The 27,162-nt window shown below is 41.0% G+C and overlaps 1 protein-coding gene across 2 annotated transcripts in view; it reads right to left on the bottom strand.

The window, feature by feature from the left end:
• Positions 1 to 27,162, bottom strand: part of CALD1 (caldesmon 1) — a 172,540-nt gene that overhangs the window by 108,634 nt on the left and 36,744 nt on the right. For both annotated transcript variants that reach the window (XM_054514968.1, XM_054514970.1), the window contains exon 2: positions 26,948 to 27,032. The gene's annotated coding sequence lies outside the window, so the exon portion shown is untranslated. The remainder of the gene's footprint in view (positions 1 to 26,947; positions 27,033 to 27,162) is intronic.

Genomic DNA, 27,162 nt, shown 5'->3' with positions numbered 1-27,162 from the left:
TCAACAGTTGACCTGTGACATTCAAATGTGGGTTGGGGAGGGCTATTAAAAATTTATGCATACACACACTGGGGTGAGACTCAAGCATGATTTCACTCCCCCCTGCTCTGTTAATGAATCTGGTTCCATTACACCTGGCAGTTTTGGATGGAAATAAAGTTATGGGGCCCAGTTATCAAACTCCGTGTTGCAGGTATTCCATTTTATCCAAGAGATCCCAGCAGTGATCAATATCAGATGTTTAGAGTAGAACACAGGGACAGGGAAAGTATATAATGGTGCTTCCCACACATAGTCTACAGCAGCTTGTGACTTCCAGAATGCCTGAGTCAAAGGTGGAATCCATATATTTACTGCTCTCCATGGCAGCCTTTTTCCATTAGGTTCAGCAGCTGCCAACACTGAAAAAAAATCCTGTGACACAGTCCTCACTCACCTAGTGCCCAGCTAGCTCTGGTATGCACACAAATCATTCAGCATTGCATCCCATACAATGGAGCAATCCCAACGCTGACGGCAAGGTGGTTAAAAAGCTGTCTGGGAAATAGCACACCTGGGTTTCAGTGCCACTTACATGAGTAACCACTTAGGAAAATGAAATTAAATCAGTAGGAAAGAGTGGGAACATAGAGAGTAGTTGAGAAGTGCATTTGAGTATTCTTTGCGATAAAGGAGGTAACCCAGTCTACCTACTGCACTCTGAGTTTGCAACTTGTTAGATAAAAGGAGTCATCCTCTAGTGAGTAAAACAGCAAATATTTCACACAATCACAGAATAGTTCAGGTTAGATGACACCTCTGGAGATCACCTAGTCCAATTCCCTGCTCCAAGCAGGCTGCCCCAGCACCAGGTCCAGTTGGGGTTTGAGTATTTCCAAGGATGGAGACACCACAGCCTCTCTTGGAAATCTGTTCCAGTGTTCATCTGTCAGAGTAATAAAGTTCTTCCCTACATCTAAATGGATTTTCTTTACTTTCAAGTTCTGTCCTTTCACTGGCACCTTTAAGAAGACTCTGGTTTGGTTGTTTTTATTGTCATCTGTCCCCACTCCCATGGTGACAGAGTCACAGTGTGTGACAGCCATAGAGTGGCTGTTAAGCTTGAGTCTCACCCCAGTTGCAGCTAGGAATTTTTATCCATAGATTTCAATATTGGCTGTTGTGCAAATTATTTCTTTTCCCTTGAGTCATGAAAATGACAGCAAGAAACCACCTTTTTTAAAAAATAATCTAGGTGAAATATTTCTTTGAATACCCACTTCTTCCAGAACTACTTTTCTCCTTTTGATTTTTATGTTGTCACTGTTGTCATATAATTTATTTATGTTGGAAGACATAGAGGGAGCACTTAAAGCTTTTCCTTGGACATGCTATGTGCAAGAAGAAGGCTTTCAATACAAAATTTGGCAACTGAGTGTTGCCAGCAGAGAGGGGACAAGAAGACTCAAACTCATCCATCACTAGGATACCCAAAAAAGCTGCCCAAGGAATTTGTCTTCTAGCATGACCTAGAAAGGGGAGGTGTGCTCACACCTGTGAGCTGCTCACCCAGACACTTGCACACAGCTTATCAACACAAAACAACAGTTCAAAGTGAATAAAAACTCCTCAAGCAATATGCTTGAGTTAAATTAAAAAACCACAGTCAAATCCCACTGGCTTCAGGCTAAACACACATTTACATGCTCTGCTGAACACAGTTTGCTGTACCTGAGCTCCACCTCCCAGAGGGGTGCAGCCACCTCCTGGGGGAAAAGTTTTGTGAAGGAGAAAGCAGTATGGCAGAAGGGAAGGGGAAGATCTAAGATCCTTCTAATGAGAAACTCATCAAAGCTTCAGAAAATGACAAATTTCCCCTCCACCATCCTAAAATGCCAATTATCCTTACACTGACTTGAGTAGTACATTGACAGTAGCAGGACACACTGATATTTTGCAGGAAAGTCACTGCTCTTACATTCACAATGGTACTCTCTCAACAAAAATGAGCATCTTTCAGATACAATGACTGCCCTACATGCAGGGTTTCATTCTGCACATGCTGGCATGGAGCAGGAAAGAAAGCCAAGTGCTTCCTGAGGTTAAGCACACCCAAAAGGAGGACTAAGTACAGCTGATACTGAGGGAAAACAGATTGTGAGATCTGTGCATGGCAATTCCTGAAAGCAGAGGCTAACAAATAAGCAAAGTATGTGTGCATCTGAGCAGATGTGGGCTGGAACAACATCCTTGGCTATGCAAATATAGCACTTGCTTCCTTCTTTGGCCACATTTGTGCTACTAAGCAGAAACCATTTGCTAACCACACAGCAGTGGCATTCACATTAGCAGAAAACCAGACTCCTCATCTCTTCCTGCTTTGCTCAGCACTTACTGACCACAGGAATAAACAGAGGGCTGTGCTCCTCAGCTGCTCCAGGCAGGATCTGCTGTTCTCACAGGGACATCAGTGACAGCAGGAGCAGGCCAGGCCTGTTCCAGAGCAGCCCTTTGTCCTCACTAAACCTCGCTGCCAACAGAGCAGCGACACGCACAGCAAGGAAAAGCCAGCTGAAGGGGAGCATTCCCCTCTCAAACTCTGTGTTTGCAAGAGAAAACATTTTAAAATTTAAAAGCCAAAGCTGGTGATATCCCTGTTTTTAATCTGGAAATTGAACATGAGCTCCCCTACATCACTGGCAGTGGATACAGGCATGTCTGCTACGGAACGTGCTTCTGAGGGGAACTCTTTACTGCTCATAAAAAGTCCCAAATTCCTTGCAAATTCGCTGTCCCTTTCAGAAGAGGGTTCCAGAAAGCTCAGAGCTCTAATCCAAGTTGTTAATAATCCATAAAAAATATGGCATAATAATTCAAAAATAGTCTCTTCCAACAGACAGTAAATGGAAACTGCCTGCTTTAAAGCATATTTTGACAGCTGCTAGCATCATTCAACATTTCAAATAAAAGAATCTGCTCAAAAGAAACAGAGTAAGCTAAAAAATTTGAAACAACAAAAAGGTCTCTCATGAAAGCTGTGATTTTCTCCTCTTCTGTGTCATCTTCAGCTATTGCATGGAAACACACTAGTGGAATGGGAGAGAGGGGGCTGCAGGGAAAATTCTATGAGCTGTATCCTTTTCAGGGAAGTTTAATTAATGGCATTTCTGAGAAGAATTTTGATTGACAGGATTAGTGCCAGCACTAAAAGTTTCTATTTGTGGATCCTGGAGCTCACAGCTCCCATAAAAAATAAAGAGTTCAGAAAAGAGCTTTGTGCAAAGGAAGGCATTCCCTCAGCAGGGAAGGTTCATGTGAACCTCTTCTGTGGCTTCCCTTCACATGGGTTTTTCTCTGGAGATAGGGTAGCAGAAAGTCCCTGGAGAACACCCTCCCCATGAGGCAAAAGGTTTGCTTCCATTTTCTGGGTTGGTCCTCAGGGAAGGTTTCTAAAAGGAGTCAAAATTAAACCCTAAGAATGAGTGCTCCCAAATTTTGTGGAGGGAAACATTTGGTTCCACTTTCTTTTCTTTTGGATTTATTTCAGCTTTTAGTTCAGACTAACTTTTACTTTCTAAATTCCCACCTCCTTCCTGCTAAGACAATCTAGTGTTTTCCCAGCATCACTCAGCTCAAAAGATTTCAATTCTCTCATCACCTGTAAAGACATTGGACAAATGATTAAGTTGACCACAAGCATTGTGTTTTATTTGATAATTGTCAAATCTTTAAGTACTATCTCAAATAAACCATCTTTACAAAGGGTAACGCATTGCATTCCAAAGGAAGAAATTGGAAATGAGCCAATGCTGCTCCATTGCAAAAACAAGGGAAGGACACAGCATTCCAGTTCCCACAGGAAGCACACACCAGTTTGCTGTACCATCCTCCAGAAACTTTGAAATGGAAGAAGAGAAGAAGGGGAAAAAATTATCCTCTTCACTTCCTACATCCCTTCCCTAGCACCTTCGTCACAGGATAAAGTAGTTCAGATCCACTTACTCCATCTCAGAAGTTTTTGTGCATCTTGTTTGCATCACATCTGGATGGTTTTGCCCCATTTTCTCCTCTGCTCTTCTCCTGCTTTCCCTCAACTCTATTGTTCTCCAGCTTATTTGTTCACTCCTGTTCACATTCTTGCTATACCAACCCTTTAAGGCTGCAGCATTACTATCTCAACTTCAATTACCTTGAAAATGCCTGCAGAAAGGAGCAGATAGCCCTGAACACTCAAGAGCCTCTAGATGTCTACACAAATACTGAAATTTTAGTCTGCTCAGGAGAGCAGACTGATTGTTACAGATGGGCACCATAAGGAACCAGCTTTGTCACCATGTGCTGAAAAATGGATCATCACCCTGACTTCTTCCTGTTCTGCCCCGTGAATGGGGGAAATGAAGCTGCAGGAGAAGGCATGGCAAGCACTGTCCATTTTCTAACTTTTCACTCCTTGTGCAAACAAAACCTGGCAGTTTGCAATCCATCATCTAGAGGAAAACCACCAAGGCTGCCCGTCAGCCTTCAAACACTACCTGTGTGCTCAGTGATACCTGAGCTTTGCCAAACCCACTCCATTTATTTTAATGAACTACAAGTCATAACTTCAAAATGCAGTTTTGAATCTCTCCTCATATAAACAGCAAGGAATGTGCTCATGGAAAAAAAGTTATACTGGTCACACCTATAACTTTTCCAAAAGGAAGGGCAAGCTCAGGTACTGCAGATGAAAATCAAGATGACTGAGCCCCAGCTACTTGTTTAGACTGTTAGTCTTGCTTTCAGTGGTAGGAAATATTACATAAAATCCATGTAACACATACAAGCTAAGTGCAAATGATGAAAGAAATCAGCAAGGGAAAAGAGGCCAGAGAGCTGTTGTGATGGAAGAATAGCAGCTGGGAAAACTGAAGTCAACCCAGCTATGTTATTTTTTAATTAAAAATAAACATAGCCTTTGTTGCCAAGGGATTGGTTAGCATTCCATTAAAAAAAAAAAAAGGAATTTTATTTTACTTCATTCTCATTCCCCTCATAACCTTCCTCCCCTCCCTGTCCCCTCCTCCTCCTTCCAAAAAAGTATTTATAGATTTTGCAAAAAAGAACACGGTCATAAAGTTTAGCTGAATCTGCAGCACCACACAGAACCACCTATTTGTAAGGCATTCTCTTTCTCTCACAGCAATGCCTCTTGGATTAAAAACAGTCAGACTACAATTTAATTATGTTAATTATTTTGTCCTCTGCTGCTGAGGTCCATGTTAGCTGTACAAACATGCATGACTAAAGTGCACTAAAGTGTGAAGGGTAAAAACCCTGTCTGGACAGCGCTTCTAATGGAGGTTTCAGCACAGCCATGTTCATCCTTTCAAGTTCAGCCTTGCTTCTCTTTAACACTAAAGCAGCTTTTGCTCACATCTGGTTAAGGGTTTGTGCTACTTTTTATGAAATTTGTGTCCAAGACCAACGAAGATCTTACATTTTTTCTTTGCAGCCCTCACTTCACAACAGAAGTGTGGAGTCACTTAGCGGAGAAAAACCAAAGCATCCAAAGACTCAGTTGAGGATTTTCACACATTCCAAGGACTCAAAGGTTAACTATTTTTAAAGGCTGGCTACCTCATTAGCCTCTTTACCCACAGCTTTTCATTCATTCATCGTTCACATTTCTTGTGTGCTTTTATTATGCCTGACCTCAGAGAAGGTTTCTGCTACCAAGCTCTTCTCTACACAGCTTCCACATCACATTTCAGAATCTTATCAGGCACAACCAACTCCTATTTTCTCATTCACCATCTGCTTTGCTAGTTACACATTTTATTTAAGATGTTTTAGGCCATTACTCATGTGAAATACATATCCAGAGGCAGTTGCAATTGTTCTGATAAAACACATAGGAGTTGAGGGGGCAAACCTCCCCAAACCAGATCAATGAAATGCATGTTTTCTGTTGAAATATCCATCTTCAGCTGAGCAAATATATCAGTTCTAGTTGAATCAAAGAAAGAGCTATCTAATAATTAGGCACTAAGCTAAAGGGTGAGAAAAGAGAATTAAGGTGGAAGTAAAAATAAGTGCATGTACATCCTGAATCTCAGGTAAGTGCCATCACATCATCAACATAAAGGGTGTTCAGGAGTGGGATTGTTTCCTGCCTGGACTGTCTAGAATCACTCCAGCTTCAATTACAAGAAAAAGGGAAAATTATTATTTAATTATTCATTAGGTGCAGAACAACTATAAAAAGAGTCATGACCAGCAGCAGCAGAGTACAGGATAGCAAATGCACTCACATATTCACAAGAGAAAGGCTCAATATTCACTCCCAGCTGCACAGAGGGGCATTTCAACCTTCAATCTTGCAAGGAGATCTGAAAATATATTAGACTGGAAGTGTGTCTCTTTCTGCTTTTCTATTTAACACTCCCCTTCTATGCATCCCAATGAATTTTCAGAAAGATTTTGAACTAATGAAAATATAAAGACAGAAATAATTTTTCACCCAGCTCTGGTCAGTATGTGCTGACTCACATCCAGATTCCTCCAGTATTTGAATCTTCCATTGACTCCAAAGAAAATTTGTGGTTGACCACAGAGCAAAAGCTTAGCTAACTAAATACCATAATGCATATTATTTGCCATGCAACACTAAACACAGGAGAAAGAGGATACGAGCTTGCAAAACCTTTTTCTTTATGCTTTGCATATTTTTTGGAATAGGAAAGATAACCACATTAGGCAAAGCAATGTGTTTGTTTTGTCTCAAGGACATTGGCTCACAAATAAATGTTACTGCAACTAGTCAGAGTTCAAGTCATTGGTGCCCAAACTATAAAAGAAAAGAAAAAAAGTAAAAGACAAGGCCTTTGGAAATGAAATGTTATTCCTCATATCCCAACAAAACATAAATAACTCAACAGTTTAGTGACCAGCAGTACACCAGTACACAACAGAATGAATTCTAGTTATCCAAGCATCAAAGCATGACTCTGAAACATTCTATGAACATTAACTCCTATGTGGCAACAAAAAATGGGATTAGAAAATAAGAGAAACTCAGTGAGACAAATAAGTTGGCACCGGCAGACCCTACCCATGCGAAGCTTCAGCCTCCTTGAGTTTTACACCAATTTCCTTCAAGAATAGATTTTTAGTTGAATTACACATGATTGGAGGGATGGTTTTATCTCTCAGATGGTCACTTGCTGCCAAAGTCTAAGGGTTACATGAAACATGGAGAAGTCAGAGAGGCTTCTCAGTTAAACTTTCTTTTCTAGGTAGGGTGACTCTTTGACTACCAAATTAGAAACTTCCTAATTCTTCCTACTGAGGAGGATTCTATTATCACTCTCACAGTGTTTTTGTTTTTCTTCAAGGCTTCCAACAGCTCAGTCTAAAAAACCAAACTCAAGCAAAAGCTTTGGGAGGTTCCTTCCATCCCCTCTCAAACAGGAGGGATGGTACAATGATGAACTCTGAGCAGGACAGGGGAACCAAAATAAGCCTCAAAAGTGCAAGGGGAAGGCAGAATATCCTGTCTAGAGGGAAAGAGTTGTAATAAACTAAGAAATGCCATCTTTTTATTCAGAAGAACAGCCACAGCAGCAAGAATAACAGTGATGTTGCTGTTTTAAAAGACTGGGAGGCTTCTCTCACCATGTAACAGCACTACTTTGTCTTTTACATCTCAGACCAAGCAGCTAAAGCCACTGAACATGCAAGCATGTGCCAAAATGGGCAAAATATTCAGAAGCATCCACATGTCCCCTCTTCATCTGGCAAACAGAAAATGCTATTTACAGCCCTTTGATATTTCTTTGTTTCTCATGGGAAACTAGTTGATGTTGTCTACTGCCAGCTCTCATTGTTAGCAACACTCCCAAAGAGGTTATTAATTTTATGTCTTGATGCCATTTGTCTAAAGCAACCCTTCAATAAGGGTCACATTAGATTGATAAACAGCAAAAGTATCATATGGACACCAGGACTCATTCACCAAGTGGTATTCAAGAAGACTGATACGTAAATTTTATGTATTTCTTATTTAAAAACAGAACCCTCTTGGTCAGACAAATCAGGATTTCCTTGATCTTTAAACTGTTGAAATACACAAAACTAAGCAGCCACCCACTCCACTAATTTCTCCTATTCTGCAATACACAAAACCACAGTTCAAAGCACATTTCTATTTGAATATTCTCCATCTTCCTTTCCCAGCCCTGTTGAAAATCTGTGAATGAAGCAGAAATGCTGCCTGTATTCATCCACACTGTGGGAGCCAAGTTAACACTTCTCCCATCTGAGAGCAGGACAACTTTATCTGGAATGGCAGAGCCCTGCTCCATCAGAACTGCCCCATTGTGACAAGGACATGAAGGTACCACCAGTTTAGGTTCATTTCTTTTGGTGTAAGTCACAGAAAGGATCTCTGGTCTCTGCAGACCCCAATGCTTTTAAATTTATTAGGTCTCACCACCTATCACAGCTTAAATCTCCTTTATGAATACTTAAAATAACATTTCCACCTGTAGATCAGTGAAAAAAAGCTGACAGGAGGAATAAAATCTGCACTGTGCTTCAGATAAAAACACACCCAGAACACACAACACAAGGATGAAAGAGAACCTGGAAAATTAAAGCAATGGAAAGATGTTAAAACCAAAAGAGAAGCAGTGATACCCAGGCATCAAAGAAGGTGAAAAAGATGGGCAGAATGATTGGCACAAAGGGAATGAGACAGATTTAGCAATACACTTGGATAAGTCCATTGCACCAAGGCCCAGAGCAGTTCTTACAGCACCTCCAACTTCATGGTGTCACTTCAAGGCATTATGACATTATTCTTTTATATTTAGAATATATATTTAGTACATACAGGATCCTCAGTGGTGCTCATCCCCTCTTCAGGCACCAAAAGGCAGATCATCTGCACTGCATGATTTTGTGACTTCTAAAGAGGCCCACACACCAGCAGAGAAGGATCTCTGTTGATGAACTGTCAGATAGGAGGAGTGCACAAAAAGCCTTATGGTAACAAATACTTCTTGCAACAGGGTTCATTCTACCTGTGTGTCCAAAAACAGGAGATTAAAAACAGGTAATCAAAGAGGGGGGGGGGGAAAAGAAGCATGAGGGTTTGAGAAGTTAAATGGCTGGTGCTGTAGCTCTGAGTTTAGTCTACCAAACAGATTTCACCAGAACAATTAGATTGTTCTCCTCTGGGCCATTCATCATCTCAGATATTTTTCTAATTTTGACTACTACCCACCAGAGATCAGAAACCTTCTAAAAAAATTATCATCGAGGGATTCCTCCAGTGGAATTTGGACTGGCCTCCACCATTCCTCCAGACAGTGCTCCTTGACTCTTTCCCATCGAGCTCAGTGCTGCAGAGCAATGCCTGGAATGGCAGCTCTGTGCTGCAGGAACTGGGCAGAGCACTGCTCAGAGCAGCGCCAGCTCTGGCAGCCCACTTAGGCACAGGGTGACCTCCAGTTCATGTCTGAATAGTCTGAATTTTCCATCCAGGGTGCCAGAACTGGACAGTAGTTATAGTGATCCTTCTAGTAGCAAATCCCCAGTCCCACTCATGGCTTTGCTCTGTGCCTATTTGTGGGAAATGAAAAGAGCTGCATTCCAGCATGAAGAAAACACAGCTGAAACTCCACACAGAGAAGGCTTCAGGTAATACTTTATTAGCTCTTCACCTGGCTAAATCTCCCTGGTTCCTTGCATTACACAATCACAAATATATTTCTCCTCGCTTCTAGAAAACATTCAACCACATTGCAGTTTTTGTTTCTGTCTGTGGTGTGCATAGGATTCCCACTGCAATAATGAGTGATTCAAAGTTTTCACTCTCACAATAAACCTGTGAAACAAGGAGTGATTTCTGTTCTCATTCTACAAAGGGCTCATTATAAAAAGAAAGAAAATAACTTCTACAGCCACAGATATGTTCTGTGAATGAAAAGCTTACATGGGGGCCCTCCCAGTGTGTCAAACAGTGAAACAGCTTTTTTAGTAGTATTATTTGGTTTTCTTTACAGGAAAAAAAAAGGCCACTTTCTCTGAAAGAAGCAAATTATTCATTTCCTAGAAACACAAAACTGGTTTCTGTCAAATTCTTTCAATGGTATGCTCTGAAAAGGGAGAGAGGGCAGTGACAAATGTGGCAGAAGATGATGAACTGCTGCCTTCTCCAGAAACAGCAAATCCATGGGTGTCAGCTTCCTTGCTTGAGCCAGAACCAAAGCACACATTTTACACAAGCTGAAGGGCCTCTTTATACAGACATAAATGACAACTAAATCATTTAAAATAATGGAGGAAGAGGAGGATATAGAAAACAGAGGAAGCTTCAGACAAGTCCCAAGTATTGTCATGTTCTAAGCCTACAAAACAGCAGGAATATCTTTGGTGTCCCTCTAGAACTGCAACAAGATCTCCTGTGCTTGACCAAACATCTCTGAAGGTAACACATGAACATCTCCATGGAGTTAGTGCAGACACAGGGATTTCTCAGCCCCCAAAGAGTTTGCCATTCTTCCACCTTCAAGCCAGATCTAACACAATTTCAGACAGACATTTGTGAGAGAGCTGTCTATCATAAACTTCTAGTTATGTGACAGATTTGTCTCCATTTGTGAATACCTGCCTCAATACAAAGGCAGACATAACAGTGGTGGGCTGGTTTGCTCTCTTTGGTACCCTGCACACCTTGGTGACATGTCCACAGTGAAACAATAATGGATCACACCATCAACGTAAACTTTGGGGCAGAAAAAGGGGGAAAAAAGAAAATAAACAAAATAAACAAAAAACCCTAAACCACAAACCTCACACATATCATTTCACCAGTTCAATCCTGCCTTTACAACTGCAGTCTTTTGGCTAATAGACAAACAGCTTCTCCTAGGAAGAAAAAGTTGCACTACTTCAATGAGAAGTACAATGCTGAACAGATGCAGCTGAGCCCTGACAAATCCCTGGGCAGATAAAGTTATTTCAGTTTGTGAGCTTGGAGTGTGACTGGAAGTCCAAACTCTTTGAAGATGACATAAATCAAAGTAGCCTCTCCTTCAACATGGTGATTTTCCCTGCTTGGAGTCCCTTCCATTTTGAGAGAATGGATATAAACTGTTCTCTCAAAGCCATACACACTGTTCACTATGGATTATGTGAAGTTCTTTTTTCAAGAAGAGAAAAATGAGCTTTTTTCCTCATGTTTGCTTGTACAGCTTAAAATCTTGTGACAATGACATGGTGCTGGTGACTATTTTGGCTGTAGAACAATGACAGAAAATCAGCTTTTCTCCAACTTAAATGCAGAGGGAAATCTCAGTACCATGGCATGAGGGAGGTGTGGTGACACAGGACAAGTCCTCTTGTAGTCAAAAGCTTGTGCCAAGGGGGGTTTCTGTACATTTTTGAGCACTACAGGCTATAGGATCCATGGTGAATTTCTGGTTCTGCCACTTCTCCCACCTCCACACCAGGAGCATTAGGGCAATCAGATCATTAGCTCTGATTCCTTTGGGATGTCTTTAGATGTCCCATGTGAAGGTAGCCAGCTCAGTTACCAGAACAGAAGTCTTTTCAAGAAAGTGAGCAGTGAGATTCAGCTGGAGAGTTGCTCAGGCTTAACAATACAAACTACCATGGCTGTGCAGCAAAAATCCTGGGGTCACTCTGTACCAGAGAGGAACTACAGGATTATGCCTGTCCAGCTGGTCTGAAGGGTGAGAACACCTCCTGGATCTTGTTCTTGCAACAGTTTTCCCTTGCTCTTTCTTCTACTGAAATACCAAACACCACACAGACAATGCAACATGAGGCTTTTCACAAGCTTTGCACAATCCAAAGACTGATTCCCAGCCTCCAGACTATAATTTGTCCACAAGACATAAGCTGAATTTAATTTATATAGCAGCATCCCCACTGGGGGTATTGGTTCTCCATGAATTATCATATTCACCTCTAATAACTCGAGAGAAAAATCCCTGTTTGGGCCTACAGATCAAATAGACTTTTATATACACATATGATGGAACAATATCTTGGAACAGATGTAGCACAAAAATAGTATGCAAACATAGACCCCATACTATCTTCCATAGTCTAAATAAAATACAGCAGAACAGTAGAAACTTTTCTGTAGAAACTAGAAAAATACACATTAATAAGGTTTTGCTCTAAAGCAAGACTGAGGTTAGGAAAAATAGACATTAATAAGGTTTTGCTGTAAGGTTAGGGAGGTTAGGGAAAACACACATTAATAAGGCTTTGCTCAAAAGAATAAGCTTCAATGGCACACTGATAAAAATGCATCTACTGGAACAATTATCTTTAAAAACTCAGCATCTTACCAAGAACTGCTCTAATTGCTGCCTTAATCAACATCATAGCTTCTAATACAACTTGCAATTAACATATGGTAAATAGCATCTGCCAATTAGCCTATGATGTGCACTGTACATCTGATTCCTGTTTCCACTGGAATGCAGCTATTAGTGCTGGAACTTGTCCAGGGTCTCTGCTTTGGCCTCTAATGCTCTGTAGATGAGCAACCCTCAACTTTATGCAGCAGTTAAGAGGAAGACAAGATTCCTGCACACATGAATTAGGTCATAGATATATACTTTGAAAGGAGGTTCATTAGTCATTTTTAGAGCTCCACTACTTTAAAGTAGAAGAAAATAAATCACAGAATGCATCCACTTCATCACTGCATAGTGTCATCACGGACAGCAAAGTTAAAACTGAATTAATCACACATATCCCACCATTTCTCCCTTTCTTGCCTGACCATCCTTTCCCTTTTCCTTTGTTAAACTTCATAGACTGGGGAAAAAACACAGATATTTTATTTAATTGTTCAAGATCTAATCTCTGCTGTTGTCAAGTGCCCTCTATGGATGGCTAAGGATTCAAAAGACCACCTATACTTGCTCAGCATCTGTAAGGAGAGTTTTGCACAGAGCCCACAGTTTTTGCTCCTGATGAAGCTGCAATTCTCAAACACACAGTGCTTAGCAAGTCATAGAGATAAGAGATGTGAAGCCCTCTAAACTTCTTGCACATTAAAAAAGCACAAGACAATGAGGGATTCTAAGTAACGGCATGATCAAAGCATGAAGAAAAAAGAGAGCTATCTTAAAACTTCCATAAGTGCCGCTTTACCTTTCTGAAACCAAAATCACTCAGATGGGCATGCTCCAAACTGAAAAAATAATTAAAAAAACCATACCATGGAAAGCCTATGCTTTTACCTGTCTTGGTAACTCATTCTAGAGTGGCAAGACACTCTTTATCAAAAAGATTCCACAACTGGTGAGGGTGACAAATTTTGTCAGTGTTCCAGAGATAAAGCATGCCACAAATATCAGTCAAAGCCTATTTAAAAACATCCTTTTACCAGCAAGAAAAAGTTGTGACCGAGGACTCAAGATGAGACTTCTCTGCCTAACTCTGTCACATGATTCTGGGGTGAGACTGGGGACAGGGGTTAGTTCAATGCTGCTTCTTCCCCTGCTGCCCTTTGATTCCCATCTGATCAGATTTTAAGTCTTTGAGGCCTTGGAATGCTTTTCAACATAAACAGTGCTTAAGCTCCCCCTAAGTGTGGTATAAAACTATTAATACAGAAAATAGAAAGTGTTTTGGTTTCTTCTCCCAGGGATAGAAAGAATACCAATAGAAAGTCAAAGGAAGCACGCAAAATTTTCCACACTATTCTATTGACTGCATGCTGCAGAGTCAAGGTCCATTAGGAGCAATGTGGGTCTTGCTTCAGCCTGAGAGCCAAAGCTCAGTCGTCATTTCCATCTGTGCAATGTGCACAGCACAGGTTTCTGTGCACCGTTCCATCATGTGCTCCTGTTGCTGTCAAATGCAGAAAGGGAAGAAAATGGAAACACGAAGCAATGAAGCCATTTTCCTTCCCATATACAACCTCAGGCTGAGATGATGTCAGGCTTCACAAGCCAAGCCAGTTGGAATGACAGCAACATTTGAGAGGAGAAAATCCAAAGGAAACCTATATTTTTCAAAAAGTGCTTCTGCTGATTCAACAGGCAGCATCCTTACTGCAAAGTCTGAAACTAATCAAGACTGTGTGTTACACGTGGATGTCACTTTGGCTTTCACAGATTGGGGGAAAATTGCCCAAAAGCTATACTCTCTTCTATGCCAAACAACTCCTGAATGGATTATAAGGCTGGTTACCTTTACTCTCAAGATATGCAACTTTCTGCTGAACCATAAAAAATTGCATTGGTCTAGTAACTGCTGTAATTTCTGAGAGCTCTCAATCATCTCTACTGAATTATGAATCATACATGAATAAAGAAAAAGCCCAGGTCCCTTTGATCCTCTTACTGGAATAAAAAATGAGAAGGGTGGACATGGTGGGAGGGGGCAGTCATGCTGCCATTATTATAGCAGCACTTGAGGTGCTGCTCCTTCCAGGGCATTTCTCTGCAGGATACCTGTGGTTGGACTGCATCTTTTTTCCAGGTGCCAAAGAGGACAAGACTTGGACTGAGCACATAACCCTCACTCTTGACCTTTAGTCACTGCTGAAAGTCACACTGTAATTTTCACAAGAGTAGTAGAAGCACTTGGGAGAATTATAGAGTGAGGGGAACTTGCATTTGTCCCCTCTGTAGATTAAGATACATGCATACTCTACCTAGATTTATTAGATCCTGCATAGCAGGATTCATCTGGCTGTATCAAAACATGGATCTGCTGCCTTCCTCTTTCCTCCTCACAACCAAGCAGCCTTTAGCAAAAACAGATTGGAGAGAACAAAACAATCTGCTTTCCCCACATTTCACTCCTCTTGCTCCTGGCCTGCTGCTATTTCACATGCCCTACTATTCAGGACAGTAGCCTCAATTTGAGGAAGGATTTGAAAAAGATGAGGGGAAAATTGACCCATTTTCCCCCCCTTGCATATGGCTATTTAGAAAGACAGGTGAGGAAGGTACATGACACTTTAGCTGATGTATTAGTGACTCCTGTCATTTTGGGGTAAGCTTAGACTTGGGAAAAAAATGCAGCAAGCTTGAATCACATTAAAGCCCTGATTTAGCAAAGTGCTCTGAAACACATGCTTATAGTTAAGCCTGTGCCTAAATGCTTTGCTGAATTAAGACCTATGTTGGTAAAAGGGGCAATTGATTAATGGCTTCTGACAACCACCAGAAACTAATGAGCCACAGACCTCTGCTTTTTCCTCCAAATGACTGTACTTAAACCCAAAGGAAATTTCATTATGGAAACAGAAAACACTTATAAATAAATCATATGTGTCTCCTTCACAAATATTAATTTTTATCTGCAATTAGTGGTAAACCCAAAACTTCCTTCCATACAGTAATCAGAGACAGTGCCATTTGCCCTACGAAGCTGGTTATTCTTTCAAACCCATAAATTTCTCCCTAGAACTCCATGGTTTACAGAAAGCTCTGTGAACCCAGCTAAATCAACCATGAAATATGCAGGATCCAAGAGAGGAACCAAAAGGTTGCCTGAGACAAACTCCAGGGTCAATCATGCCAGCACTGCACAACCCACCTGAAACTGAGAGAGTCAGCGACATGCTGAAAAATCTACTTCATGCTTCCTCCCTCTGAGACACATCAAATCCCAGGGAATTCACATATTTTCTAGCTCCCATATGAGAGGTGGAAAAGCTATAGAATAGTGAGAAGATAACTTCAATCCTCAAAGATCAAATCCAGCTATTTGCCAAGTGTTCACCATTGTGGAGGTTTTCCAAGTGGCCACGTGTCTTAGCCTTTACTTTGGTCGTATCTAGGGGCAGGAAAATCCTCTGGCACATCCACAGGAGCCATGACATTCAAGCCTAATGCCAGCCTTACCTAAATCTCATTAAACAACTCAACTTGTTTTCCCTAGCAGCATCATTGCAGCACAACGCTGACACCTCTCCAGCAGGATGAAAGGAATCCCTTCCGTTAACACTGATCTAACAGATCCACCTAGAAGCTTCAAGGTAGTAAAAGCTACAAAACAGGGACAACAATATCTGAGGTCTCATTGTTATCACTCATAAGGTATGCAAAAATATTCTCCCTGTTTCCATTTTTGCATTGGTGTTTTAGTCATCTAAATCAGCTTTCAAGAGTAGGTATATGTTATGGAATCAAAACACAAGAAATACACAATTGATGCCATACAAGACTTCAATGGGTGTTTACAGAGATTTCAGGGCAGAGATGGAGTGGCTTCCATGCCACATGGGAACTGCAAGCACTTAATTTTCTTCATTCGCACCCTCTTTCTTGCAAGAGCACTACTTCACTTGTAATTTTAAGGATAACCAACTATGAGCCTTCATGGACAATTTGTCACTGAACCATCACCTACTGACGAGATGAGACTTCAGCTGCCACAGTTTTAGTGAAATGTTTCTTGAACCTCTATTATGGCCTTTGTAACAGGGATGAACTCTCAAGGGCAGCTCTGAGGAAAGAAAAGTGACATCACTCACTAGCATTCCTGATCCTTGGGGAAATTACCAAAGCCAGGTTTTGTTGGGTTTTTTTGTTGGTTTTTTTTTTTTTTTAACCAGAAAAAAATTCAGCTCCCTAGGATCAGGTCTCTATGGATCAGACAGACTCTAACAATGCCCCAGAGGAAAGGGTGGGGAGGGAAAAGGAAAGCACTTGATTTTTTTTTTCCACAAAACTACAAAAATAAGGTATTACATTACTAAGTAAATGCTCAGTTTATATTTCTGTTTCACTGTGACGAGGAAAACAAATATCTACCTTTGCACAAGTGACTTATCAATGTGTTTATTGTAATGCAGATCCTGCCTCAAAACATACTTGAAAGTCTATTTCATGTTTCCATGGACTTCAATTACCATTTTGTAAATGCACAAACAGAATTTTATAAACAATAACTAGCAGCCACCTAAGGTCTACATATTCACCACAGTGCCATGCACAGAATATTCCTAAGGTTCAGATAGAAAATTTCCAGCAGTTTCAAAAGGAAGACAAGGTGGTGAGTTTAAAAACATATGTCCTTATCCACAGAGTGCATGGGAAAGTTTGAAACAGCAGGTATTTCCTTTTCCGAGCCCTGTGAAAATGCACAGTGTATCAGTTATCACCCTCAGAGATTAGCTTGGATATTTCTGAAGGTGAGTGCTGTGGCTGGGAAGTCACCAACACAATAAAGCTCATCCCTTTAGCAAGTCTCTTCTGAGAATCTTGGCCAGATTCAGCTTTGCCCACATTGAACCCATACATTTACACCACTGATATCTGGCCCCATTCATCACACCCTCACCTGGACAAATAATATAAAACACCCCTTGTATTCCTCAGGGGATTAGAGCTTTTCCTCTCTCATTATAGTGACAGATCCATTGTGAATTATCACCATTATGCTTCATGACAGTAATGAGTCCAATTTTATATTTCCTAGGCCTTGTATTTCCAAAGCTGTTTTCTGTACTGCATATTTCCACTGACAGGCACTCTTTTTCATTCCCCCTCTCAGTGGAAAAAGCTGGCTTGGACTGAAAGAACAGCTTGGCATTACAGGACAGTGATGAACCCTTCCCTCCAAATGTGCTGCTGTGAATTCAGCAGGCTCAAACCCTGGCAATCAGGTGCTAGGAACTGACAATCTCATTGTACACCAATGTAGGTTTTCTCAATTTACTTCCTCAGGGAATTTATAAGACCTGTTCTCTTCATTAACAACCATCTGAGCATTTAGGAAGCCAGGCTGGAGGAGATCAGGATGATTCCCCCACTGCTTTGGGAAATTTAGTTCAAAGACTACAAAGTCTTTAAGTCATGGTGTTGCAAGAGGGATTAGAGGAGCAAGCACCTTGCTTTAAGCTGTCCCTCTTACATGGAAAGATGTGGCTTCCATTTTAATAACCTGGTATCTTCCCCAGGACTCACTCCACTTTCAGCAAAATATGTTTGTCTTCTGTCATGGCATTACCTCTTCTTTCTCAAGATTTCTAAAAGCAGATACTAAAAATTAATGTGAAGCACACCCATAGGTGTTGAAGAAACTTGGCTCCAGACACATCCTGCTCTCCCAAAGTGTTTCTCTAATTGCTTTTCTAAGCACTAGAAACCTCACTGAAGCATTTCATGCATGCATTTTCATTCCCCTCCTTTCTCTTGGGCTTGCCTCCCTATTCCAGTCTATTTTGTGTTTCAGCCTGACCTATTCTGTGAAGTCTGAATGTGGCTGATTATATCAGGCAGCCCAAGCCATTGGCCAGAGAGATCACTGAAAATATTCATTGACACAAATTTTGCTATTAATAGCTTAAAAAAACCTCATTAAAGTTAAGAATTACAAGTGAAGAGACAAGTAGCCAGAACATGCAAAATTAGGCCATTTTCAGCTTGGAGCATTCTCAATTTGTGGGTAAAATGTCTCCAAAAAATATAATAGTGGCTTGGTAATTGCTTTCACAAACACTAGGTAATGTTTTACTGAGGCAGTAATTGACAGATAAAATAAGAAAAAGAAGTCAAAAAACTCTAACCCAGGGCTGGTGGCAAATCACACTCATGTCATTTGTTTGGAAACACAGCAGCTACAAACAGCACTCCTTCCCTCCTGGGTACTGCTCAGTTCCTGGCTGGAAACCTGAATATATCCACAGGTACACATTGCTTCAGGAAATAGGGGAACTATTGGAAGAGAACAAGCAAAGTTTCCAGAGCTCCAGGAAACATGGTGTCTGTGGAGAATTTGGAAGGGTCAGGCTTGCCAAGCCTAAAAACCAGTGATTTTCACACATACATTAGAGAATGATAAACCTTTCACATTCCCTGAAAGCAGGAGTAGATGCAATGTGCTTAAAATGGAGCAACAGAGATTTTGTTCCTTTACACAGTTTTCCCTACCCATTAAGAACCTTGGGAAAACTGTGTAAAGGAAAGGATAATTAAGCACTGTAACAGGTCAAGGGAGGCAAACTGCAAAGCTCTGCACGGGACACTTCCAGAACAAAATACACCACTCAAAAATCACTTTAAATAGTCAACTCTGCTCTGGGCCAATATAATGAACTGGATTAGACACCAACTTTTTTTTCCACTCTATATTATTAATATTTCTATATTATTTAATATATCTTTTAATACTACCTGCCATTTTCAGCCCAAGTGCTGCCTATGTGTGTTCACAGGAACAGCAGGAAGCTGCAGCTCCTCACAAGAGCACAGCACAGAGGAAGTGCATGGTCATCACCTTCTCCACAGAGACACCTGCAAAGGTTCCTAAGGATTCAACTGGCAAGACAGCAAATCCTCAAGAGCCAGAAGGTATCAAAAATCGAGGACAGATGTAACAAAACCAAGACACTTGGACTGTGGACATTGTTAACCACAGATAACAATCGACCCACCATACAAAACTCCAATCTAAAGCCAGATTGGGATGCCTGACTAAGTGTGATGAACTCAAGATGCAGATTATTTTTTTGCCAAGCATACGGTTTCAAAGTTCATTAATTCAATTCCTTTTCCTTAAAGTAAAATAACCTGAACATTTAAAGAAATACAATGGACAGATACCAGCTTTGACTTTCACTGAGTACCTATTCCGTGTCCTTGAAATTCTCCCCTTAACCACTACTGCTTTCACTTGAATTTCCCCACCTGTTTAACTTGTTTATGAAATTCCTTTTCCTATTATTACAGAGCTCTGATCTGTTACACTTGTTTGGATCACAAACATAACATGAGTTGGTATCAGCTACAGCTGCTGCTCTATCAGCATTCCGTCTCCAAAAATTACTATAGGTATTTGTAAAGAGATTAAACAAATCCACAATTTACCTATCAAATCATGCAATTAAAAACAGGATAAATTCTTTTGCTGCATCCCTTAGCATTCAGCTTACAGTCTGGAGCATGAGATGCACTTTTAACTTCACATGCACATCTACACATATTATTAAGAGTCATAAAACAAGCTTTTTTATATCTAAGCTACTCAATCAAATTCTTGGCAAGGTGATTAAAGTTTTGAAATAGAAAGGATAGGGAGTGGGGAATAGGGGAGGAAAAATAGCAATAAGGAGGACTTTTGTCCTCAAAACACAAGTAAATGTAGCAGTAACTCTTGAACTCCCTCTGCTACATGCCACAGGCATATGGCAGGAGGCACATAGGAAAAAAAAGACATCCAAAGCAACACCATTATTCTGTCCCAAGGGCAGCAAAGGTGGACAATAATTTAGCAGTGCTTCAAAATAACTGCCATTTATGCACATAAAATAGGAGGCAAGATCTAGAGCACACCCAGATGTGTTCTTCACGTCTAAGAAAACAAATCAAACCCAAAAATCTCCTATTGGGTCATTCAGAATTTCACTGAAGGCTTTGAAGTTTGGGTTCAAGCTGTGGCAAGCTCACCCACTTGTGCTTGGATTCCCTGAGTTTGGGCTCCCTGTGAGCCCAGCCACACCATCCTTCCTGCTGTCACAACCACATTCATACTCATACAGGTGAATCCTTCAGCAAAGTCACCTGGCCTTCAAAGCCACCACCTACAAGGGTCTGAGATCCTCAGCTCAAATCAAAACTCTAATGCCTGCAGGAATGCCATTAATACTTAGACCACAGCAGGATTTAGAGAGTCAGCCACTGGAAGTCTTTTCTGGAGACCAGGCTCCTTAACCCTAACCATCTCCCTTAAAGAGAATTTAAGACCTCTAGACAAGGCAGTCCACGTTTCTGCTCCCTCACTGCACAGGCCTATTTTTGGGTCAGTTGGAAACACTCCCTTGGGCAGGAGTTGCATTTAATTAAATATTGATCACTTGGACGTCTTTCTGACATCCAAATGCACCTCAAATAACCAAATTCATAACAGAACCTAATCAGGTTCTCTCAGGTCAGCTTGTTCCAGATGGGAAAACTGAGGTACAAAAAAAACCAAAGCATCTTGCTGAATATTCCTGTATCTGCCCACAGACCTCAACCCAGTCCTGGTGGTTTAGGATTAAATCTGGGAAAGGTCCACATGCAGATGCTAAGTAATTCAGTAATAAGTGAATTAGCTGTGGCAGAAAGGATTTCTGCTGAGGCTGCTCAAAGCCATTCAAACCAGGCTGTACTTCCCACAGGAGCAGTGTGGGTCCTTGTTTCTGTGCCACGCTCCCCTGCCACAATCTCCCCTCTCACTGCCCTCTCACTGCTCCTGCCTGTGGTTCAAAATATATCTTAGTCTAGTCAAACACAAGTTCTGTACAACCTTTTCTCTTTCATGTTCTTTATAAGGGGTCATTTGGGGGGGTTGCTTGCTTGGGGTGTTCTTCTGTTTGAAGATTTTATGTGCAAGTTGGACAGTGCAGAGAGGAGCCATTTAGATCCAAATCAGAGCCTCCTCTGTTCCTCTCCTAGCTCAAGCTGGATCAGACCTCAGATGAAACAGTGCCAACATTTCAAACTGCTCTCAGAAGATTTTTAGCTGGAATATCTTCTGGACAGTAGCTGTTCTTGGGAAGTCCACCTAATGCCAAAATTCCATAGAAAGGCTTCCTACATTGAATTACAGCCCTACAGCAGTCCTTTTTGTAATGGATCTAAAATGGAAAGCAACAGAAACGTTTCCTTCTTCATTTCCCTTAAGTGGATTCAGTATTGAGGCTGCATTTTTATTTATTTTGTTTGTGTGGTTTGGGCATGAAAAAGCAATGCAAAATCCCTTCCCTCCTACTCCAAGAGCTCATGCACCTTTGCATACCCTCCTTACAATTATTAAATATTTCATGAACCTTTCAGTCCTCATCCAAGGCTCCAGAGAAGCCTTCACCTGGGCAGTAACTTTCACACAAGTGGTTCTGTAACCTTCCAAAAACCAAATTCTACAATGCAGTGGAAAATTGAACTACCACTAAGAAAGATTCTTTTTTTTTTCTACAGCTTATCCTCAGCCACCTCTGAGTATTCACTTCCAAATATAAATTTAGCTTATTAAAACTGTCAATGGGGCATGGCTTTGTAAACCTCAGGGACCATCACTGCAAATTTCTCAGCTCACAGAGGTAGTACTGGACCTGGTTAAGAGACTGCCCATGAGTGAGCCTGGATTTCAGATGTGTTACAATACTCAGACCCCCTCATCATGCATATATCACTAAAAAAGCCCTGGTCCTCACAAATTAACATCAACTGAATGCAGGTTCAGTGGTTTAAACCTGGTAAGTCCATATGCTGTGCCAGAGAGGAGATTTACCAACCTAGATTCAGAAGAATAATTTTTTGATGTGCCTTAATTTACATGAGTTCAGAGTATATGTAAAAATAATCTTTTATTCTCTCCATGCCCTGCTACAATTACTATTACAATTACAAACACAATTACTACAACAATTACAAATTACTCCTAGCTCTGCTACAATTTTATGATATTGTATTCATTTTGTGCTGATATCAACATGCCTAAATAAAAGATAGGCTTACTTCTTCTTCCATTTGTGTTATTCTATCAAACCTGCTAGTTGTCCATTTGTGTTGCGTTATTCTATCAAACCTGCTAGTTCTTAAGCAAAGCAGTGGCTGCCTACTTTATAAAATATGAGCACAAGCAGCAAGTCCATCCAAGGCTGGCCAATTTCCACATAGCCTAATATGGTTAAGAAAATGTTTGAGTGGAGCCCAGAGCAGAGTGCCAAATTTAACAGCTCTGCAGCGAGCAGGGTGCCACAGAGCCCTCTGCTTAGGCTCACTCCAACTCCAGCCAGTTAGTTGGGCAGCTGGTTCAGCCTACTGACATGGACTAGACCATAATTGTACTTGTGCACAGTCACAGAGCCCAGAGCCTTTGTTCTCCCTGCCCTGGCAGGGAAGGTTCAGGCTCGCTGCCCTACAAGGCTTTCAGGGACAGCAGCTCATTGGAGTGTTTCCCTTCTTGGGCTAAATATATTGAGGAAATCCTGGGTATCCCAAGGATATAAAAGAACATGGACTGCATGAGGCACTCTGGGTTTGTGTACAGAGCAAGCTTTTCAAGGGCTCCAATACAAGAAGACTTCTTTTTCTTTCACTTTCTTCACTTTTTCTACTGCTAATGTACACATGAGAGGTTTTACAATATCAAGCCTATATAAAGGGTAGGTTCTTCCTTGCAGTTTTGCTACTACTGCCCTTTATGAAACATGGCAGGGTGCAGGCTGCTCACCTGCCTCTGAGCCCTCTGCAAAATAAACCTTGCTCACTTGTATTGTGTGTTTGCATTTCAGTCTTCCAGTTTCACTGGGTTTAGGATTTTTGAAATAGCTGAGACAGAGAGTGACAAAGTAAATGAATGACATTACTGAGGTCAGACTTCAAATCACACTTCAGTCTTGCCACTTATTCTCCTCTGTAATGCCACCAAAATCATTGCAGAGCCTGATAGTATAGATTTGTTGACAGAAGAAAAGGGGATTATTGAGTTTATATCAGTGAAACAACTCACTTTAGGCATTAAAAGAACAATGCTACCTTGATTATGCAAAAGGGTTAGCTGGCCTCTCCCAGATCATTTCCTATGAGATCATATGCAGACTTGGAAACAGAAGGGACTGGTTTCAGGAAGTTTGAAAGCCTTTTATGGATGATATTAACAAGGCACAGGATGTTCCCTAAAACTGACTGTACATCAAATTCCATTGTAGCCACATGCCCGTGGTTGGAATGCTTCAGCATATATGATAGTACCAACAGCCACCAAAAAAAGCAGCAATTCTGTCATTTAATCCCTGTGTCTTTTTCCTTTTCTTTTTTTTTTTTTGAGTACCTGGAATTAATTTTGATTTTTTGGGGTAGCGCTAGCTTACAACAGGTTACAGTGGGAAATGTCTTCAGTTCTCAAAAGTTTCAAGTATCCTACAGAGCACAGATACAACTTTTTACAGAGTTAAATACCTGTCTTACATCAGTAGAAATAAATGTTCAACTGCAAGATTTTGGAATGATACCTAATAGCTATCAGTAATCAGTGTTATTTTTTCTCTTCTGGTAAGTGCTAGCAAAAAAGCCACATCTGCACAAAAGCACATCAGTGTCTGAAAAATATTTTTTCTTGCTGTTTGAGGTCTCAGCTACTACCAAACATTTGTTATTTAGTATTTACTAAAATAGATTTTCCCGTCAGTTCAGTTACTGTACATTTAATCTTGATACAGAAAATTAGAAAGCAAATGAGAAACTGCATTCCTTTTCCAAGAAATAGTGCTGTACATGTTCTGATTTTTCAGAATTTATGGGTCCAGCAGACTCATGAGCCTGCAAAGACACCTCAGATGCTGTGCTCCTGTTTAGAAGTGTCACAGCACTTCTGGAGGCTCTGGCCTCTAGGCTCCTCAGCAAGGCTTGTGTCTCATTTGGGTTTCATGTTAACTCTTTGGTGATGCAGAAATTGCATGCTGAACTTTACAAGACCTACACTGTGAGAGACTGAGTTTCACTGTGGGAGGCAAACTAACCTGCTAATGGAATTAGGTAACATTCATCTATTTATTAGCAGTGACACCAAGCAGATTTAGCTTTCAGTGGAAAGCAACAACATTTTCAAACAGCTTCTCCCTAAGCAAAGTTATAATCTCCCATCCTATTTACAGACAGGGGAAGAGAGGAGTGCATAAATGAAATGTAGCTCCCTGTCCAAGCCCAGCTGGTCAAGAGCAGCACCTCCTGCACCCCAGGCAAGTTCCTGCCCCATAGGGTTTGCACCTTCTCCGGCCACCTCTCTGATGCCATGGCTGGAGAGCCAAAACATTCACCATGAACATTCCCCCCAGCACTAAACTTCCATCTCTTACTGGAAATAAGAAACATTTTGATTTCTATTGGGACTGGAGAGAAATAAGAGAGGAGTGAAAACCTCAAATTTATTGTAATTATTTGCTGTTTAGTAATGGTGTTCTCTGTGCCAAAGAAGATGGAACAATTAAAAGATAACCACTGCCTTTGCTTAGTTTGGGGAATAACTATCCCTGATACAATCTTCCAGGAATCCATCCATAGAGCCTTGCCCATCACTATTTATAACTGAGTAAATATTAGAGGATTCACTTCTTTTGCCCAGAAAAAACAAGACCTTTGGCCTTAACATACTTTTGGAAAGTGTTTCAGAGAAGGCTGTTGCTCTGCAGCAATGTTTCCTTCCATTAAAATTCCCTCTTAAAATATATGGCCCAAAGGAGGAACAGTAGACCTCAAATATACCACAAATATGGACAAGTCTGCCTGCAGGCATTTGGAGGCTGGGAATTTGCCCAAAACATTATCCTTCAAGAATTAACCAACTCTCTGTCAGCACAGTTAACAGCCTCAAAAAAACCCCAATTTACTTTGACATGCTTTTGTCAGGGCAGCTCACTAATTGAATATTGCACTGTTTATCACTGCTTAAGGTTTAATTATCCCCAAGGACTGAAACTGGAGCCTTTATAGATCCACATGCAAATAAAAAAAAAACGTGTTTGGGAGCCACTATTGCCCAACAAATTCACTTTTAGGTTTCTATCCTCCTGGCTTCAGCCCAGCTCACCCTGCCTCTTCTTTCCCTCATCTGCTGACACAATCTGTGATAACCAGGGACCAGAAGAGCAGGCAGGGTGACCTCAGGAACCCTGTGCTCAAGACTTTGCTCTGCTTGGCCACTTGAACCTGCCCTGTGAACATCAGAAATGAGAAAAAAGATACTGGGGAAAGATAACTCAAGAGGTAGAAACTCCCTAAAAGTGTATGCAGACAAAACTGTCAGCTCTACCACAGGCGTGGCCGTAATTCCTTGGGATTATCCTCTGTAAGGATAATTCCTTACAAACCTTGCCCTTACAGGACAAGTCAGGATCAGACCATGCAAACACAGCCCCTCCAGACTGGTGCTCAACAAGCAGAGAAACCCTTCAAGGCAAGCCCTTTCCTCACCTCCTCATCAAGGTTGGCTGCTTCACTTAAATTTTGAATCCTCCTTGTTTTCCTTAGTTTCCACTACTGAAACTGAACTAACTTTCCTTAGTTTCCACTACTACATCACATTACTATTTTATGTAAATGTTCCATCCTTTTGCATCAGTGAATTTGCTACACATGACATCATAACCTCCACCTGTGAATGATGGAGTGTCCTCACTCAGAGCAATTTGGGCTAAACAGCAATTATAAACCAAGTGCAGCCTAGGAACATTTATTATTATTACCATCATTACTTAGCAGGACTCCTATCAAGTGCTGAATCTTTTGAAAGGCAAATTTTCTCCCACCTGGCAAGCAGAATTTTTGTTACATGTCCCTATCAAACCAAAACCAGAACACCTGGGGAACAGAGAGCCATTGACTTGGCTGACATATTCAGCAACATTATTATCTTAATGACACATAATGGTCTCCATATTCATAACCTTTCACCAAGGGCAAGCCCAGAGTGGCTGTTGGGCCTGACTTCATTACCTCAGTGTGCAGCCTGTGTGTGCAAAGATGGCCACATGTAGGGTTAATGACAAAGACAAGAGTTCAACCTTCCCAGGGGAAAAACACCTCCTTCCCATTCAGGTAATTTCCAGGAAGCAGGAGATTAATATGGAGCCACAACATGGAAAAATTTCTCACTGTTTTAGAGAGCTAAATTACCATGCACATATTTAGCTATAATCCTTAGCATGCAAAACAGTACAAAAAAAAAAAAAGGGAAGAATTGGGGTGGAAAATTCCCAAAAATACAAGTAATTTCTGGCAGTCAGTTTGATCAAGGGCTACCACAAGTTGTCTTCCAAATCAGGCTGATCACTAACCCCAAACAACCTTTTCCCATACCAGACTTTAGGTTTCAAAGGAAACGAAGCTAACACTGAAGTGCAGCTCATGATAGAAATTGTCTCAACTGAACAACAGCTCCATGAAAAAAAAACCCTAAACAAAACAATAAACAAAGGCATAAAAAGCATCTGTCTCACCAGATATGATGTCCCTGAGCCTGGAAGATGCTGCCACTTCAGCTCCCAAGGGATTCTTTGAGTAAGCCAATGGTTACCACAGGCACTGCAAAGACAGAAGTGTTTACATGGGGGGCTGAAGAAGGCACCAAAGGCAGAAAAAACTTGACAATTACGATGATCTAGAAAGCAAAACAGATCTTGATCCTTGCAGCAGTTGCTAGACACAATTTTAC

Source organism: Molothrus ater, chromosome 5 (assembly GCF_012460135.2).
Source record: "Molothrus ater isolate BHLD 08-10-18 breed brown headed cowbird chromosome 5, BPBGC_Mater_1.1, whole genome shotgun sequence".
NCBI classification, from domain to species: domain Eukaryota; kingdom Metazoa; phylum Chordata; class Aves; order Passeriformes; family Icteridae; genus Molothrus; species Molothrus ater.
Note: the sequence above shows the minus strand (reverse complement) of the source record. Positions and strands in the feature narration are given on the sequence as shown.